General features: G+C 37.2%; 1 long non-coding RNA gene across 1 annotated transcript in view; it reads left to right on the top strand.

The window, feature by feature from the left end:
• The window catches only part of LOC133558025 (uncharacterized), a 20,375-nt gene extending 5,270 nt beyond the window's left edge, over window positions 1-15,105 (top strand). The window contains exons 2-3 of the long non-coding RNA XR_009807884.1: window positions 13,004-13,093; window positions 14,914-15,105. This is a non-coding gene — a long non-coding RNA (uncharacterized LOC133558025). The remainder of the gene's footprint in view (window positions 1-13,003; window positions 13,094-14,913) is intronic.
• The last annotated feature ends 3,614 nt before the right edge of the window (window positions 15,106-18,719 follow it).

Genomic DNA, 18,719 nt, shown 5'->3' with positions numbered 1-18,719 from the left:
GGTGCATGTCTTTGGAGGTGGGAGGAAGCCGGAGTACCCGGAGGGAATCCACGCAGTCACAGAGAGGACTTGCAAACTCCTCACATAAATATCCCAAGCCCAGAATTGAACCCTAGGCTACTCATGACCTTTTTAGTGTGAGGCAAACGCACTAACCCCTTGTCCACCGTGCTGCCAGCATCAGAGCTTGTGAACGTTTATTTTAGGTCATAAATAATGTCTCTCATCTTGATAGTAGATAGATTAGGACATAATCCGACAAGTTGGTCAATTTTGGCATCCAATTTCGACCCAGAAAGGGTGAGAAAAAAGACGCTTCGTTTCACCCCTGCTTTTTATTCGCGAGGAATATGAGTCATTCCTTATCTCAACTGGAATATATGAACATCTTAGCAGTTTGCATTCTAATGACAGCAGACATTGTACAGTTAATGATGTTTTATTATGTTTGTTGTCTTTCATGAAGTCTGTAGTAAGCAGTAATCAGTGACGTCGTCAAAGAAAAAAGCAAACGTGATGTGTTTGTGAAATTAATGGGCCGTTGTATGTTTAAAAGTATCAAAATACATAAATATTAGATGTTATTATCAATGTGCCTGTATATTACATGTATACTTAGAGTGTGTATATAAAACATTAATGGAGGTGTTCGGATGTTTTTTTAAACGGTACCTGCACTTTTTGGGGAATTTTGCCTATGATTCACAATCATTATGAAAGACATGACGATAGATATTTTTTTCATTTTTCGTATTCTAAATATTAAATAAATGTGATCAATGGAGCCTACGGGAGACGTGTAATTCTGCCAACAAGGACCTTATAAAACATCCAAACAAGGTTTTACATACATGCTATAAGTATATATGTAATGTAATAACCGTCACGTTTATAATAACATTTAATATTTATGTATTTTGAACATTTTAAGCATACGTGGCACATTCATTTCAAAAACACATCACAACATTTGCTTTTTTTATTTCTTCAGCACTGATTATTACGCACTACACACTTCATAAGAGCCAACAAACAAAATAAAACATTGCTTACTGTACAAGGTCTGCTGTCATTAGGATGCAGACTGCTGGGATGTTCATATATTCCCATTTAGATTAAGAATGTTTTATAATTCTCAGAATGTCATCCAGCAACATTTTTTAAATATTTTACTTGAAGGGGGCGGTATAGCTCGGTTGGTAGAGTGGCCGTGCCAGCAACTTGAGGGTTCCTGGTTCGAGCCTCGCTTCCGCCATCCTAGCCACTGCCGTTGTGTCTTTGGGCAGGACACTTTACGCACCTGCTCCCAGTGCCACCCACACTGGTTTAAAAATGTAACTTACATATTGGGTTTCACTATGTAAAGCACTTTGAGTCACTAGAGAAAAGTGTTATATCAATATAACTCACTTCACATTTTGGAGTAAAATTGTTAATCAAGGGGCTTCACGGTGGAAGAGGGGTTAGTGCGTCTGCCTCACGATACGAAGGTCCTGAGTAGTCTGGGGTTCAATCACGGGCTCGGGATCTTTCTGTGTGGAGTTTGCATGTCCTCCCTGTGAATGCGTGGGTTCCCTCCGGGTACCCCGGCTTCTTCCCGCTTCCAAAGACATGCACCTGGGGATAGATTGATTGGCAACACTAAATTGGCCCTAGTATGTGAATGTGAGTGTGAATGTTGTTTGTCTATCTGTTGGCTCTGCGATGAGGTGACGACTTGTCCAGGGTGTACCCCGCCTTCCGCCCGATTGTAGCTGATATAGGCACCAGCGCTCCCGCAACCCCAAAGGGAATAAGTGGTAGAAAATGGATGGATGGATTGTTAATCAAGCACACCAGTCGCAGTCTCCCCCACTCATTTTTGTACTGATGTATGTATGACCTGATCACTGACCGTAAAGCGGTTAAGATTAAAGAACTTGTACAGCCAAAATAAATTCCATGAATAAGTGTGTACATGATCAATGCAATAATGTTTTGTGATTAATCACGAGTTAACTTGTTTATTTTGACATTCCTAATGTATATATAATCTCTCTCTCCCTCTGTATATATATATATAAATATATATATATACACATCGATAATATGTAAAGGTATTATATAAATAAAGATATATACAGGCACACACACATATACATATACATATATATATATATATATATATATATATATATATATATATACATACATATATATATATATATATATACAAAAAATTTTTTTCTATAATCGAATGCCACAAAATCCCGTATACCTTAGCACATTTAAGAATAGCCCCTGAAACAGATCTGCTGAGATGTGTGTGGGCAAATGACAGCCCTGTCAACACCAGTCGGGGGGGTTCAATAGCCAGCCTGCACTGCATTGTGTGCATATGGCATTACATGGATAGGCCGAAGGTGATACTGAACAACCAAAACCAGCAGTTTTGAAATATTAGGTACATTTCCCAATTTCGTGTAATGACTCTGTAGTAATGTTGGAGCTAAAATATCATTTACACTGCTTAGCTGTGGTTTGATTAGTGTGTCATGATGTTCACAAGTGTTCATCGTTCACAATTAACTTTATTAATTTATTTAGTTGATGAATAACAGACGTGAAAATATATATTTTTCTCTATTTGAAAAAAATGTAATTTGAAAAAAAAAAGCATGTATAGGCAAACAATGAATTGCTGCCTATGACTATACTCTAGTGGACAAATGCTGCAACAACAACAACAGGTTGTACAAATTGTATTAAAGGAGCTTAAATTAAATTTGTGCAACTTTTTTCATGTGGTAATAAATAAACACATTAAAATGATTTAATTATAAAACACTTCACCAAAAATATAATTATGAAGATATATAACAATGATAATTTAAATAAATGGGTTGTACTTGTATAGCGCTTTTCTACCTTCAAGGTACTCAAAGCGCTTTGACACTACTTCCACATTTACCCATTCACACACTGATGGAGGGAGCTGCCATGCAAGGCGCCAACCAGCACCCATCAGGAGCAAGGGTGAAGTGTATTGCTCAGGACACAACGGACGTGACAAGGTTGGTTCTAGGTGGGATTTGAACCAGTGACCCTCGGGTTGCGCACGGCCACTCTCCCACTGTGCTACGCCGTCCCTATTTAACATATTTCATACATAAAACCGAAAGTTCTCAGACAGGTTTTTAAAATAACAATACAAAGTTCCAGAACTATGGTATGGTAACCAATGCTTAGTGTTTTTCCTAAAATAAAATGTGTTTTGCTCCCTCCTTCTCTTTCTCACTTTATTTTATTTCATATTTAAGTCAAACCACAACAATGGAAGCACTTGCATCTAATGAATCATGATCAATTTTATCCTTATTTTGTGGCCGTAGTTTGCAGTGGTGCATCATATCATCATATTTTGCCTCCCTGTTCGTCTTCTTTTTGTGTCTTTGAAGCATGTGGTTATGTGTGGTTACAGTTCCCCATTTCTTTACACAGTCTTTAACAGGGATCTTTTGCCTCCCTGGAAAAAGCTACTATATAGAAACATACAGTAATGATAAATGAACTTCCGCAGAGGAATCATTAATTACAAATCTTAATATTTTCATAGCTAGAGCATAAAAACTGTTTACTACCTTCTAAATAAATGTGTCCACACTATAAGAGCCCTGTAAACATGAAATACCACATTTTTGTCTCCTTTGCACCCTTTTAATCTAAAATAGTAAGGTTAACTGAGGCTGAGCCAATCAGTGGCCATGATACTGAATAGCGTGATCTAATTGGTATGGTCTCATCAAGCAGCCAATACTGTAGTATTGGTATTTTTTTAGTTTGTTTTGCCATTTGTTATGCTTGAAAGTGGGTAATTATGGGCAAAAATTGTGTGGAATATGCTTAAACCACAGCGATGTGGTGAATCCGCACTATTTGAAGCGTGATGGGGTGAGGGACAACTGTACTGTTAAATCAATCTTCTTTGTCAACTGCAATCCTATTAGAAAAACATAATTCCAGTGAGATAAATAGGTAAAAATCCCAAAATAAAGCTGGATTATCCGGCCTTGTTACCCCAGCTGTCAGCACAATTCTCCCCCAACAAACAAAGCCCCACCTTCACACTTGTGGTACACCCTCCTCTCCCAAGTAAGGCCACGTCCCTGGGTGGAGTATCCCAGGTCTTCTCGAAAGGAGCCTGCGAAGAGGAGCAGGTGTTTGGGTTGTCAACAGTGGCTCATAAATACTGAATTCAACATTTACGTCGGGCGATTATAGACTTGCTGTCTGCAAACATATTTTAAGAAGCTAAAGCAAAAGCTACACAGTGACAATATTGCCCACTGCTGTGTGTAAATCATCCAGCATCCGCCTGGTTTATGATTATTTTACATGTCAAATTCCTCAGCTTCCTTTGAATGCTAATTGTAGAGGACTTTTTTAAACTAATTCTTAACACACCTTGGTTAAATATGTACTGAAGAACAACATACTGTGTTGTTTCAGTGTCATATTATACTCCCTCCCTGTGCTTTGCAGCCGAGCTGTGTCCAAATAAAGGCTGCTATTAGCACCACAAGCCTCCTTGACAGGATGCTTTAATTCCCCATATTACCAATGGTTATTAACAAACTGCCACACCATATGTCCACGGCTTCTTAAACAAGCCTGGTGAGCTCCAATTACCCTCTTCTCATGGATTGTTTGGTGTCATTTGGCCCACACCGGCTTCATGTGATGCTTCTGCACTTGCACCGTAACAAGATAGTTACACTCTTCTTCTGGCATGTACCCTGCAGAGTTTACAACTTCATTAGGAAGCAATAGCAAGGAGCAAACATTACCCTATCGTGGGTTCTTACCATCATTAGCACGGTATAGGATTAAACTGCTGTAAAACCAGGCCTCATCCTCCTGCACATCATTGGTCTTCCAAAATGCCCCTGCTGAGCTGAAACCAAAGATGTCTCACTCATTCATCTGACATTTGGATACAAGACGCTGTTGAGCTGTATCAGATTAAGAGCAACTGAGACGGGTCACATCTATCATAAATCCAAAGTGAAAATAGAACATGTGATAGAAAAAGAACAAGCCGGTGCTATCACATCCTTGCATGATAGACTGTAGTACTGTTAAAACACTGTGCTTGTTACTTTGCAACAGGCCCTCTGTAAACTTTTTTTATCCTATTACTGCAGAATCCTTTACCCCCATGATATCAAGGGGAAGCAGAGATGGACTGTTGTTTTCTTCTGGTAACAACATCCTGATGCTGTTCGAGTGTGTCAAGCAGAACTCCAGCATCAGTGATTTTGTTGCCAGAGGAGGACGATATCAGCCAACTAATACATGTTTTTGTTACCTATACTGTACTTTATGTTGATTAATTTTTCAATACTTGCAGTACTGTCAGGATAGGGGAAAGTGAATTCATCTGTATTTTTACTCCAACTGGTTACTATTCACTACGTTTCAAGGGCCAAAAAAGGTACAAGTCAATGAATTTAAAATAAATACAATAGCTACACAGAAGCATATTATTATTATTTCAGATTCATTGTTATAAATTAAATTACATATTCTATGGAGAAAAAAAATCAAATATCTATTTTTGTTTTTTAGCGCGTATGAATACATTATTGCTTTTATAATTTACAATTAAAAACTAATATTACACAGTAAATGTTTCCTAAGATTGTATATGAAGTTAGCACCTATAGCAAATACATGAAATATGCAGGAGGCCTACTATCATTTTTTATACATACAATTTTTGTACTTACTTAAATATCTTATGGAATAAATATTAAATAATATTTTTAGCACTTAAATATATATTATTGCCTCTATAAGTTATAATGGAAATCCAAAAATTACACACCCTTGTATTTTTTTCTATGGCAGATACATAAAATATACAGTAAACACAATATTTTTTTTTCAAATAATGTTTTGCATTAAATTATAAATTTTATACAAGTAATAATACATATGTGTTTTTTTTGCACGTATTGTTGCTTATACAAGTTATAATTGAAAACATAAAAAATTACACAGTGTATTTTTCATGAAATGGTACAACATGAGGTCAGAAACTCTAGTAAATACAATACATTTTAATTAGGCCCATTATGTATTTTTTAATAAAATCGATTGTTTTTTAATTGAATGTGTTGTTGAACAAGTATTATTTATTTTTTTAAGAAATTACAAATACATCTTTTCTATATAAGTTATAATCAAAAACTAAAATGTACAGTGTATTTTTTCTGAGATTGTAGTATATGTGGTCAGCAACTACAGCAAACATTAAATATACAGTAGACTGATCACTATTGTTTTTAATAAATTACATTTTTGTTTAAAATGTTATATTTTACAGACTGCACATTGATTATTCATAATTTTGTAAGCACTTTTGAATACATTTGTGCTTGTATAATTTATGATTAACCATAAAAAACTACAGTATAATTTTCCTGAGATTGTACTACGTTGTCAAGAAATTCATTCAATATACATAAGGCCTACTTCATCACTTTAATGAAATATTTTAGAAAATAAAAAACTATTAATCTTTTTAAACACTTATAAATACATTATAGCTTATATAAAAAGGTATAATAATAAAAAAAACAATTGCACATCAGGTATTTTTCTGATATTGCAAATATGCTATAGCCCTATTATTATTTCTTCAATACATTTATTTTTGTATTAAATTAAATATTTTATAGAACATTTATCATTTATTCTTTTTTTTTTATCACTTATGAATACATACTTGTTTTTATAAACTATACACATCAATGTATTTTTCCTAGGGTTATACTGTACGGGTTAGAAATTGGATTGATGAACTACCAATAATATGAATTTTTACATTTGAATGGAAATGTATTACTATAACTCAGGGGTCACCAAAGCAGTGCCCACGGGCACCAGGTAGCCCATAAGGACCAGATGAGTAGCCCGCTGGCCTGTTCTAAAAATAGCTCAAATAGCAGCACTTACCAGTGAGCTGACTCTATTTTTAAATTGTATTTATTTACTAGCAAGCTGGTCTCGCTTTGCTCGACATTTTTAATTATAAGAGAGACAAAACTCAATTAGAATTTGAAAATCCAAGAACATATTTTAAAGATTTGGTCAGCACTTGTTTAAATAAATTTATTTATTTTTTACTTTGCTTCTTATGACTTTCAGAAAGACAATTTTAGAGGAAAAATACAACCTTAAAAATGATTTTAGGATTTTTAAACACATATCCCCATTTACCTTTTAAATTCCTTCCTCTTCTTTCCTGCCAATTTAAAATTTAAAGCCCACCAGGCTGCACCAAAGTTTTGGTGCCTCGTTGACACAGAAAAGTACAGTGGTGTATGCGCAGCAGCTATGAAGGTTGCAAGCCTGTTTGGTTCAACTTATCTTTGTGAATCAGCCTTTTCTGACATGAACTTCATCAAGAACAAACACAGAACACGCCTCACTGACGCACATCTGCAAGACTCACTCAGAGTTGCAGTAGGGCGGTATAGCTCGGTTGGTAGAGTGGCCGTGCCAGCAACTTGACGGTTGCAGGTTCGATTTCCGCTTCCGCCATCCTAGTCACTGCCGTTGTGTCCTTGGGCAAGACACTTTACCCACGTGCTCCCAGTGCCACCCACACTGGTTTAAATGTAACTTAGATGTTGGGTTTCACTATGTAAAGCGCTTTGAGTCACTAGAGAAACGCGCTATATAAATATAATTCACTTCACTTCACTTCACTTCACAGTGTCAAGTTACACACCAGAGTACAACACACTAGTTAACAGCAATGGCAGGCTTCCCACTAACAGACAAAGGTGTTCAAAGTGCGACATGATTTATTTAAAAATTTGAGAGTTGACTTTTGTATTTTACATGAGTTATTATTTGTACAAACATGGTGCAAAGTAATTCATTATTTGTTATATTTTTTTAGTGGCTAGCTAGTTAAAATGGGATATTGTGATTTCACAAGACTGTCTTAAAAGTGATAATTTGAAAATGTTCAATTTGAAAAATGTGCATGTAGAGAAAATATAAAAATAAAGTGTTGCATATTGATATTTATCTGTTTCTATATATATTTATTGTGAGAAATCATTAAGATGATCAGTGTTTCCACAAAGATAAATATATCCATCCATCCATTATCTACCGCTTATTCCCTTTTGGGGTTAGCGGGGGGCACTGGCGCCTATCTCAGCTACAATCGGGCGGAAGGCGGGGTACACCCTGGACAAGTTGCCACCTCATTGCAGGGCTATTAATTATTAATAATAAAATATAGTTAAAGGTAAATTGAGCACATTGGCTATTTCTGGAAATTAATTTAAGTGTGTATCAAACTGGTAGCCCTTCGCATTAATCAGTACCCAAGAAGTAGCTCTTGGTTTCAAAAACGTTGGTGACCCCTGCTGTAATTTATTCCCATAAAAGGCAAATGCAGTTCCACTGACAGCCTCTAGAGTGTGCTAGTATTCTCAAAAGGGTCTTGCGTCTACTAGTTCCAAAACACCATTCCACAGAATATACTAACCATCACTGAATAAGTGATTACAAAAAAGTTATGTTAGTTTCAGTAACAGCCAATATGTGTTCATTCTTATTTATGCAACATTCAACCTTTATTTATCCAACATTGACATAAATTAAGATGACTCATTGATTTCATGATTTAATTGTGTTTTAAAGCTAATAACATCAATGTGAAATCATCTGAAATTGGCAGCCTCATGAAATGCTGCTGCAAATATACAGTTTGAGTGTGTTCTTTTGGATCCTTCACGTCATAGCCGATGTGAGTCAGCGCTTCTCTGCCTTTCCCGAGTCACACATCCAACGGTTGCCTGGTTACTAGGGAGCGGGGAAAGTTTCCTATTGCGTATTTGTTTCCATAGATGGATGGGCCCTGATATTTATTCAGTCTCAGCAGTGACCCAAAAATGCATGTGTTTGTGTAATATCTAATGGACAAAAGCTGACAAATCAGTATTAGAACATCCTGTTGTTAAGCAGGAGACAAAAATTGGGTAGAATATAAATGATAAATAATGACAAACCATATTGACATTACCACTGTAGTCACTATTTCTTTGTAACTCTAAATACATCCACACTCTTGTGCATATTATAAGGAGGTTGGGGATAAATAGCATGTTTTGTGTCGGTGATACAACATAAAATAATTATTAGGATTTAGTTTTTATTTTATTTTACAACAAATGAATTTCTTTTCAATCACAAATCATGGTTATAAAAACGTGGTTCTTTGTATATAGTAGTTTTTATGTTTGAATGTGCATTCAAACATGCAATTTGAAATATATATATATATATATATATATATATATATATATATATATATATATATACATATATACACACACACATATAGATATATATACACACACATATATATATACACACACATATAACTGCATGTTTATATATACACACATACTTAAACATACAAATATGGGGGACTTTAATATCCATATGAATACCCCATTGGACCCACCGTGCGTAGCGCTCCAGACTGTAATTGATAGCTGTGGTCTCACACAAATAATAAATGAACCCACGCATCGCAACGGCAATACGATAGACCTAGTGCTTGTCAGGGGTATCACCGTTTCCAAAGTTACTCCCGTATACTAAAGTATTGTCCGATCATTACCTTATAAAATTCGAGGTTCAGACGCATGTTCGTCAAACTAATAATAATAATAACTGCTATAGCAGCCGCAACATTAATACAGCCAGAACGACAACTCTTGCTGACCTACTGCCCTCGGTAATGGCACCATTCCCAAAGTATGTGGGCTCTATTGATAACCTCACTAACAACTTTAACGACGCCCTGCGCGAAACCATTGATAATATAGCACCGCTAAAGTTAAAAAGGCTCCAAAAAAGCGCACCCCGTGGTTTACAGAAGAAACTAGAGCTCAGAAATTATTATGTAGAAAGCTGGAACGCAAATGGCGCACGACTAAACTTGAGGTGCACCATCAAGCATGGAGTGATGGTTTAATAACTTATAAACGCATGCTTACCTTAGCTAAAACTAAATATTACTCAAATCTCATCCACCGTAATAAAAACGATCCTAAATTTTTGTTTAGTACGGTAGCATCGCTAACCCAACAAGGGACCCCTTCCAGTAGCTCAACCCACTCAGCTGATGACTTTATGCAATTCTTTAGTAAGAAAATTGAAGTCATTAGAAAGGAGATTAAAGACAATGCGTCCCAGCTACAACGGGGTTCTATTAACACTGATACGATGGTATATACGGCGGATACTGCCCTCCAAAATAGTTTCTCTCGTTTTGAGGAAATAACATTAGAGGAATTGTTACAATGTGTAAATGGAATAAAACAGACAACATGTTTACTTGACCCTCTTCCTGGGAAACTGATCAAGGAGCTCTTTGTATTATTAGGTCCATCAGTGCTAAATATTATAAACTTATCACTCTCCTCGGGCACTGTTCCCCTAGCATTCAAAAAAGCGGTTATTCATCCTCTTCTTAAAAGACCTAACCTCGATCCTGACCTCATGGTAAACTACCGACCGGTGTCTCACCTTCCCTTTATTTCAAAAATCCTTGAAAAAATTATTGCGGAGCAGTTAAATGAACACTTAGCGTCTAACAATCTATGTGAAACCTTTCAATCCGGTTTCAGGGCAAATCACTCCACGGAGACAGCCCTCGCAAAAATGACTAATGATCTATTGCTAACGATGGATTCTGATGCGTCATCTATGTTGCTGCTCCTCGATCTTAGCGCTGCTTTCGATACCGTCGATCATATTTTATTAGAACGTATCAAAACACGAATTGGTATGTCAGACTTAGCCCTGTCTTGGTTTAACTCTTATCTTACTGATAGGATGCAGTGTGTCTCCCATAACAATGTGACCTCGGACTACGTTAAGGTAACGTGTGGAGTTCCCCTGGGTTCGGTCCTTGGCCCTGCACTCTTCAGCATCTACATGCTGCCGCTAGGTGACATCATACGCAAATACGGTATTAGCTTTCACTGTTATGCTGATGACACCCAACTCTACATGCCCCTAAAGCTGACCAACACGCCGGATTGTAGTCAACTGGAGGCGTGTCTTAATGAAATTAAACAATGGATGTCCGCTAACTTTTTGCAACTCAACGCCAAAAAAACGGAAATGCTGATTATCGGTCCTGCTAGACACCGACCTCTATTTAATAATACAACTCTAACATTTGACAACCAAACAATTAAACAAGGCGACACGGTAAAGAATCTGGGTATTATCTTCGACCCAACTCTCTCCTTTGAGGCACACATTAAAAGCGTTACTAAAACGGCCTTCTTTCATCTCCGTAATATCGCTAAAATTCGCTCCATTCTGTCCACTAAAGACGCTGAGATCATTATCCATGCGTTTGTTACGTCTCGTCTCGATTACTGTAACGTGTTATTTTCGGGTCTCCCCATGTCTAGCATTAAAAGATTACAGTTGGTACAAAATGCGGCTGCTAGAATTTTGACAAGAACAAGAAAGTTTGATCATATTACGCCTGTACTGGCTCACCTGCACTGGCTTCCTGTGCACTTAAGATGTGACTTTAAGGTTTTACTACTTACGTATAAAATACTACACGGTCTAGCTCTATCCTATCTTGCCGATTGTATTGTACCATATGTCCTGGCAAGAAATCTGCCTTCAAAGGACTCTGGCTTGTTAGTGATTCCCAAAGCCCAAAAAAAGTTTGCGGGCTATAGAGCGTTTTCCGTTCGGGCTCCAGTACTCTGGAATGCCCTCCCGGTAACAGTTCGAGATGCCACCTCAGTAGAAGCATTTAAGTCTCACCTTAAAACTCATTTGTATACTCTAGCCTTTAAATAGACTCCCTTTTTAGACCAGTTGATCTGCCGTTTCTTTTCTTTTTCTTCTATGTCCCACTCTCCCTTGTGGAGGGGGTCCGGTCCGATCCGGTGGCCATGTACTGCTTGCCTGTGTATCGGCTGGGGACATCTCTGCGATGCTGATCCGCCTCCGCTTGGGATGGTTTCCTGCTGGCTCCGCTGTGAACGGGACTCTCGCTGCTGTGTTGGATCCGCTTTGGACTGGACTCTCGCGACTGTGTTGGATCCATTGTGGATTGAACTTTCACAGTACCATGTTAGACCCGCTCGACATCCATTGCTTTCCTCCTCTCTAAGGTTCTCATAGTCATCATTGTCACCGACGTCCCACTGGGTGTGAGTTTTCCTTGCCCTTATGTGGGCCTACCGAGGATGTCGTGGTGGTTTGTGCAGCCCTTTGAGACACTAGTGATTTAGGGCTATATAAGTAAACATTGATTGATTGATTGATATAGTATATACACTTATATATACACACACATATGTACATACACACATATATACATAAATATATACACACACACATATATGTATATGTATATGTATATGTATATATATATATATATATATATATACACATATGTGTGTGTATACACATTATATATACACACACATATATATATATATATATATATATACATACGCACATACATACATATACATATATACAGTAAATATGCATATACATATATATATACAGTAAATATTATATACATATACAGTATATATATATGTATATATATATACACATGCATATGTATATCTATATATACACATGCATATGTATATCTATATATAAATATATATGTATGTATATGTATTATATATAAATTTTTTCGATTCGACGCGATTCTTGATTCAAAAACGATATTTTTCAGATTCAAAACGATTCTGTATTCATTCAATACAAAGGATTTCAGCAGGATCTACCCCAGTCTGCTGACATAATAGCAGAGTAGTAGATTTTTAAAAAAAAGCTTTTATAATTGTAAAGGACAATGTTTTATGAAATGATTGCAATAATGTAAATTTGTTTTAACTTGTTGTCTGTCTATCTGTGTTGGCCCTGCGATTAGGTGGCGACTTGTCCAGGGTGTACACTGCCTTCCGCCCAATTGTAGCTGACATAGGCATCAACGCCCCCCGCACCCCAAAGGGAATAAGCGGTAAAAAATGGATGGATGTTTTAACTATTAAACAAACCAAAATTATGACTTATTTTATCTTTGTGAAAACATTGGACACAGTGTGTTGTCAAGCTTATGAGATGCAATGCAAGTGTAAGCCACTGTGACACTATTGTTCTTTTTTTTAATTTTTATAAATGTCTAATGATAATGTCATAAGGGATTTTTAGTCACTACTATGCTGAAATTATAACTAATATTGATACTGTTGTTGATAATAATAATTTTTGTTTCACTACTTTTGGTTTGTTCTGTGCTGTGTTTGTGTCGTCGCTCAATTGCTCTGTTTATTGCAGCAGTGCAGTGTGTTGCTGGGTGAGGTTTGGTTTTGGAATTGGATTACATTGTCATGGTATTGCTGTGTATTGGTTTGTTGGATTGATTTAAAAAAAAAAAAGAGAATCGATTCTAAATCGCACTATGTGAGAATCGCGATTCGTATTCGAATCGATTTTTTCCCACACCTCTAAAATCTCTCTCTCTCTCTCTCTCTCTCTCTCTCTCTCTCTCTCTCTCTCTCTCTCTCTCTCTCTATATATATATATATACATACTAAATATATATGTATATACAGATAGTAAATATATATTTACAGTCATTGGAATATTTCATTATTTGGCTGTGAGAAATAAATAAAAACAGCCTTGCATAATAAGCACTAATCTGAAAAGTACTATACAGTTTGGGGCGTGAATTTCTGGAATTAAATAGATGAGGAACTGAAACAAAGTTTAACATTATTTAAGAAAAGAAATAGAGTAACAAAAAATTGCAAATATTTTTGATTGACACAACAATGAAGAAACAAAACATTAAATATTATGAGTGTGTAACTTATTTAGTTAGTAAAATGATAAGTATACACAGTATATTCTTGTGATCATTTGAGGAGTAATGACAGTGTGCAGTTGCATTGTTTATTTGCCCAAACAAAACATAAGACATTGAATAATAATATCTCAATTAACAAATTAATGGTATTGCTTCAGAAGGTTGGTTTTGAACTGGGCAAGAAATATGTGAACTGAGGCGAACAACCATCTCAGCTTTAAACATATATTGAGGCGCAATGTAATACAAATAGGAACAGAATAAATTAATAAATTAAGAGATGGTTTGACAAAAAATTATTTGAATCCAAGTAAAACTAAAAAAATTGCTGTTCAATAACAGTAGGAAAGAAAGTCAAACACAAATACATATTCTCTAGTGTTCCCTAGTGTTATCGTAACTAAGTTAATGTGTACAAATATGGGAATATGACTACTAAAGTATGCTCTAGTCATTACTTGTTTTACAAAAAGGTCAGATAGAATAATACATAACCGTGGCTTTCAAGAACATCTAAACCGTTTATTTACAGAATCAATAATATAGAAATCCAATGATTTGGTACATTTGCAAACAGCTATTAGGCACTATTAGGTAGCAACTTGCTACCCGAGATGGTACAACAATTATTCCCAACAAACACAGAAAACATAACTAACTTAATGGGAAAATTCAACTTAAAACAGCTGTATGTACGTACAAAACTTAAAACATTTATTATGTCAGTATGTGGAACTAAATTTTGGAATGAATTAAGCAAAGAAGTCAAACAATGTACTAAAATAATCCAGTAAAAACTGTTGGTAAAGTATAAGAAAGAAGATTCCTGATAAACATCTTGAACATGAATGATAAATGAGACATAATATATAATCCATCACATATTTAGCAAATTATTTGAATCACAAATTATTAATACCTATATATTCACGCAAACTTTATTGATTATTTATTCCTTTGTGTTGCAGATTGAGCACAGGAAGTGAACAAATGTGTGTCAATCGGAAAAAGGGCAGGATTAAAAAAGATCTGCTTCTTCCTACTCCTTTTGAAACATTTTGAAATGTGAAACTGGAAAAATGTGGAATTTTGTGATGTTCCACATTCTTCCACATTGTAACTGTATGTATGTTTGAAATAAACTCATACCATACCCATAATACCTGTACTGGCTCACCTGCACTGGCTTCCTGTGCACTTAAGATGTGACTTTAAGGTTTTACTACTTACGTATAAAATACTACACGGTCTACTTCCATCCTATCTGGCCGATTGTATTGTACCATATGTCCCGGCAAGAAATCTGCGTTCAAAGGACTCCGGCTTATTGGTGATTCCCAAAGCCCCAAAAACGTCTGCGAGCTATAGAGCTTTTTCATTTCGGGCTCCAGTACTCTGGAATGCCCTCCCGGTAACAGTTCGAGATGCCACCTCGGTAGAAGCATTTAAGTCTCACCTTAAAACTCATTTGTATACTCTAGCCTTTAAATAGACTCCCTTTTTAGACCAGTTGATCTGCCGTTTCTTTTCTTTTTCTTCTATGTCCCACTCTCCTTTGTGGAGGGAGTCCGGTCCGATCCGGTGGCCATGTACTGCTCGCCTGTGTATCGGCTGGGGACATCTCTGCGATGCTGATCTGCCTCCGCTTGGGATGGTTTCCTGCTGGCTCCGCTGTGAACGGGACTCTCGCTGCTGTGTTGGATCCGCTTTGGACTGGACTCTTGCGACTGTGTTGGATCCATTATGGATTGAACTTTCACAGTATCATGTTAGACCCGCTCGACATCCATTGCTTTCCTCCTCTCCAAGGTTCTCATAGTCATCATTGTCACCGACGTCCCACTGGGTGTGAGTTTTCCTTGCCCTTATGTGGGCCTACCGAGGATGTCGTAGTGGTTTGTGCAGCCCTTTGAGACACTAGTGATTTAGGGCTATATAAGTAAACATTGATTGATTGATTGATAATTATTTATTATATTATATTGTATGTCGTGTATCAGGGGATTATGCATTAGGGATTTGCTTCTTCCTGTGCCGTTCTGGACCCATTGCTTTTTCTCATTCCTATTTATTTTCTCAGACTACTCTTTTTTGTTTTGGTGCGCTATTTTGTTCGAAACCATGTTGATGGAGAGTATTTTGAATATTAAAATGATATTGTTGGGTTTGAAATTCAATTAGTAAAATAAAAAAAACGCTGGTTTGAAAATGTGTTTAATGCTTAATAGTATGTAATAAAAATAACGAATTAATAAAAATTATTAGAAATAATAATAATGCTGTTTGGGCCTTCCGCCCGATTGTAGCTGAGATAGGCGCCAGCGCCCCCCGCGACCCCGAAAGGGAATAAGCGGTAGAAAATGGATGGATGGATGGATGGAAATACATTTTTACTCTCCAACCTTAACGCCTTTGAATTTATGGCATGAAAAAAGCATTTTTAGCAAATTACGATGTGCTGGAAGCCTGACAAATATGAATGTAATATACTGCTTGATTGTAAATTACTTTCTTATTCAACTCCTGTGCTGACATGCACATAAGTGGCATTAAATTGCTTCATATTCAGATAACAAAGGGTGAATTGCACGTCACTGTTGGATTGGAAATAAATGCTTACATAAAGCCTAGCAGAACACTATCCTTTTGGGTATATCTAACAGTTATTCCTTTATACACAATATATGTGCTCAAGTAAGGATTCTACCAATAAATTAATAATAAATAAAATATTTACGTCTGGTTGTAACAAGGTGGGCTCTCAGGAATATCAACAAGATGTGCGGGACTGCAAGTACACACCACTTTGGAAGAATTTGGAAACATTATAAATACTTTTACTGATGCTCATTAAGGACCACTGCACAAAAGAATAAGAGCAGGCTTAACGTAGGAGCAAAGTTGTGAGGCTGTAACACGACCAGGGCGGCACACTACAAATGTTAGCCAATGTTAACATGACGCTGCAGGCTGTTGGCAGATGTTGTCACTAAACTGTGTGCTTGGTTTTGCCCGCAGGTTCGCAGTTGGACTTTTGATCTTTGCAAAACAGCATCCGCACCCATTAAGAAGTGCACTGCTAAGTCCTAGCCAGTTTTTTTTGCATGTGTTCCTAAAACTGTCCATCAGACCTTGAGCTGGGAGATAACAGGTTAGTGTCACACACTAGTGTCACACACACACACACACACACACACACACACACACACACACACACACACACACACACACACACACACACACACACACACACACACACAGTAGTGAGTTGGTGCTTATTGTTATGACACATGGGTGTCCGGTCAAAAGCAGCGTGTCTACCTGTAGCCAAAGGCCACCTCGCTGTCACCATGGCCTCATACGACACCCACACTTGTTTTTCTTTCAGACTGGCCTTGGCCTGATGGAAAAAGTGACAATCTGTCCAGATCTTCTCCCAGCTAATTCACCGACCCGCCTCCTTGCTCTTTTATGATGAGTCAGGGATGTCTGTTTTGCTAAAATGGATTCAAGGCACCTGCTGTCCGTGACATCACGGTGTGTTCAGTGCTTCCAGCGGTGGCTATGACACGATCATCCGCTGCGTGGGGATTACACAGTCACTTACGCAAGACCCACTGGTACCTTTCCAGCTACACACCGCATCCAAAGCTGCTGTTTAATGTCAACTTCTGTCCTTGGAATTGAGCGGTGACATGACCCCATTAGTTTTGTTCAAATGTTGTAAATATGTTGCTAATATGGCTTTGTTTAAGCTAGCTGCCACTGTTTGTTTGACTCATTACAGAAAGTGTATTTAGCTCAGAATTTATCAGGCGGCGGTGGCTAAACAAACAGTGCAAAGCCTTCAGGCCAACCAAGTTAGAAACTGAACAAACTCAAACTAAAAGATAAAGTTTCCACACAGCCAGCATCAGCCAGGTTTGGTTGATTAGATACAGTACCTGAGGAGAAGGGTAAGCAACTTGTTCAAGGACGGTGGAGCTGCACTCTTTAAAGAGTTGGGAGCGTCACACCTGCACATTAGTACCACTCCCCTGCCCCCCAGCAGGAAAGCGCAAAGTCACGGGGTAATGTTTTGGTTGTCGTTAGTTTATTTAGTTGGCAGGATTACGCAAACACTACACTTGGCAATTTTCGATTATGTGGAGGTGTTTTTAAGGAATAACAAATACAATTTGGGGGCAAATCTGATTAAAATTCCATATTAATGAGTTGATGTTGGTTTTGTCAATTGAGTTACAATGGAAAACCTACAAGAACAATAATTTCGGGTGACACTTCTTAAGAACACGGCAGAAAACCGTCAAAACATGTCAAGATGAAACAAAGCTACCTCTATTTTTGGAGTGGATACCGAATTTGGGACTTTTAAAGGCACCAACCAAATTCCGTCGGTACTATCGGTTATCGAGTCACGTAAAATCAAATGGTGCCATATTTCGGTATGTTTATCGCAGCGTCCAGTTGCAGATTCGGCCGGTTCAAACACTTGGCGGGCAAACCATCTCACTCAAAACAGATTCAGTCCGTCTGCATTTAGGGTAATGTTGCAATTTTAATGCCAACAAAGCAAGTATGCCTGGTAGAAATAACTCAAATATAAAGTAAGGTTTCACTTTTCAAAATGTACTAGTTCAATGCTAATTTACATTGGATATGCCATTCACATGCCACCGATCAGGGTTTTACATGGTGACTTCAACACCTCCAAATTGTAATGAAAACTGCTGATGAGTAATAAATACAAAACTTACAGTATAAACACTTTTGA

The sequence above is a fragment of the Nerophis ophidion genome, linkage group LG08, assembly GCF_033978795.1.
Source record: "Nerophis ophidion isolate RoL-2023_Sa linkage group LG08, RoL_Noph_v1.0, whole genome shotgun sequence".
Taxonomy (NCBI): domain Eukaryota; kingdom Metazoa; phylum Chordata; class Actinopteri; order Syngnathiformes; family Syngnathidae; genus Nerophis; species Nerophis ophidion.
Note: the sequence above shows the minus strand (reverse complement) of the source record. Positions and strands in the feature narration are given on the sequence as shown.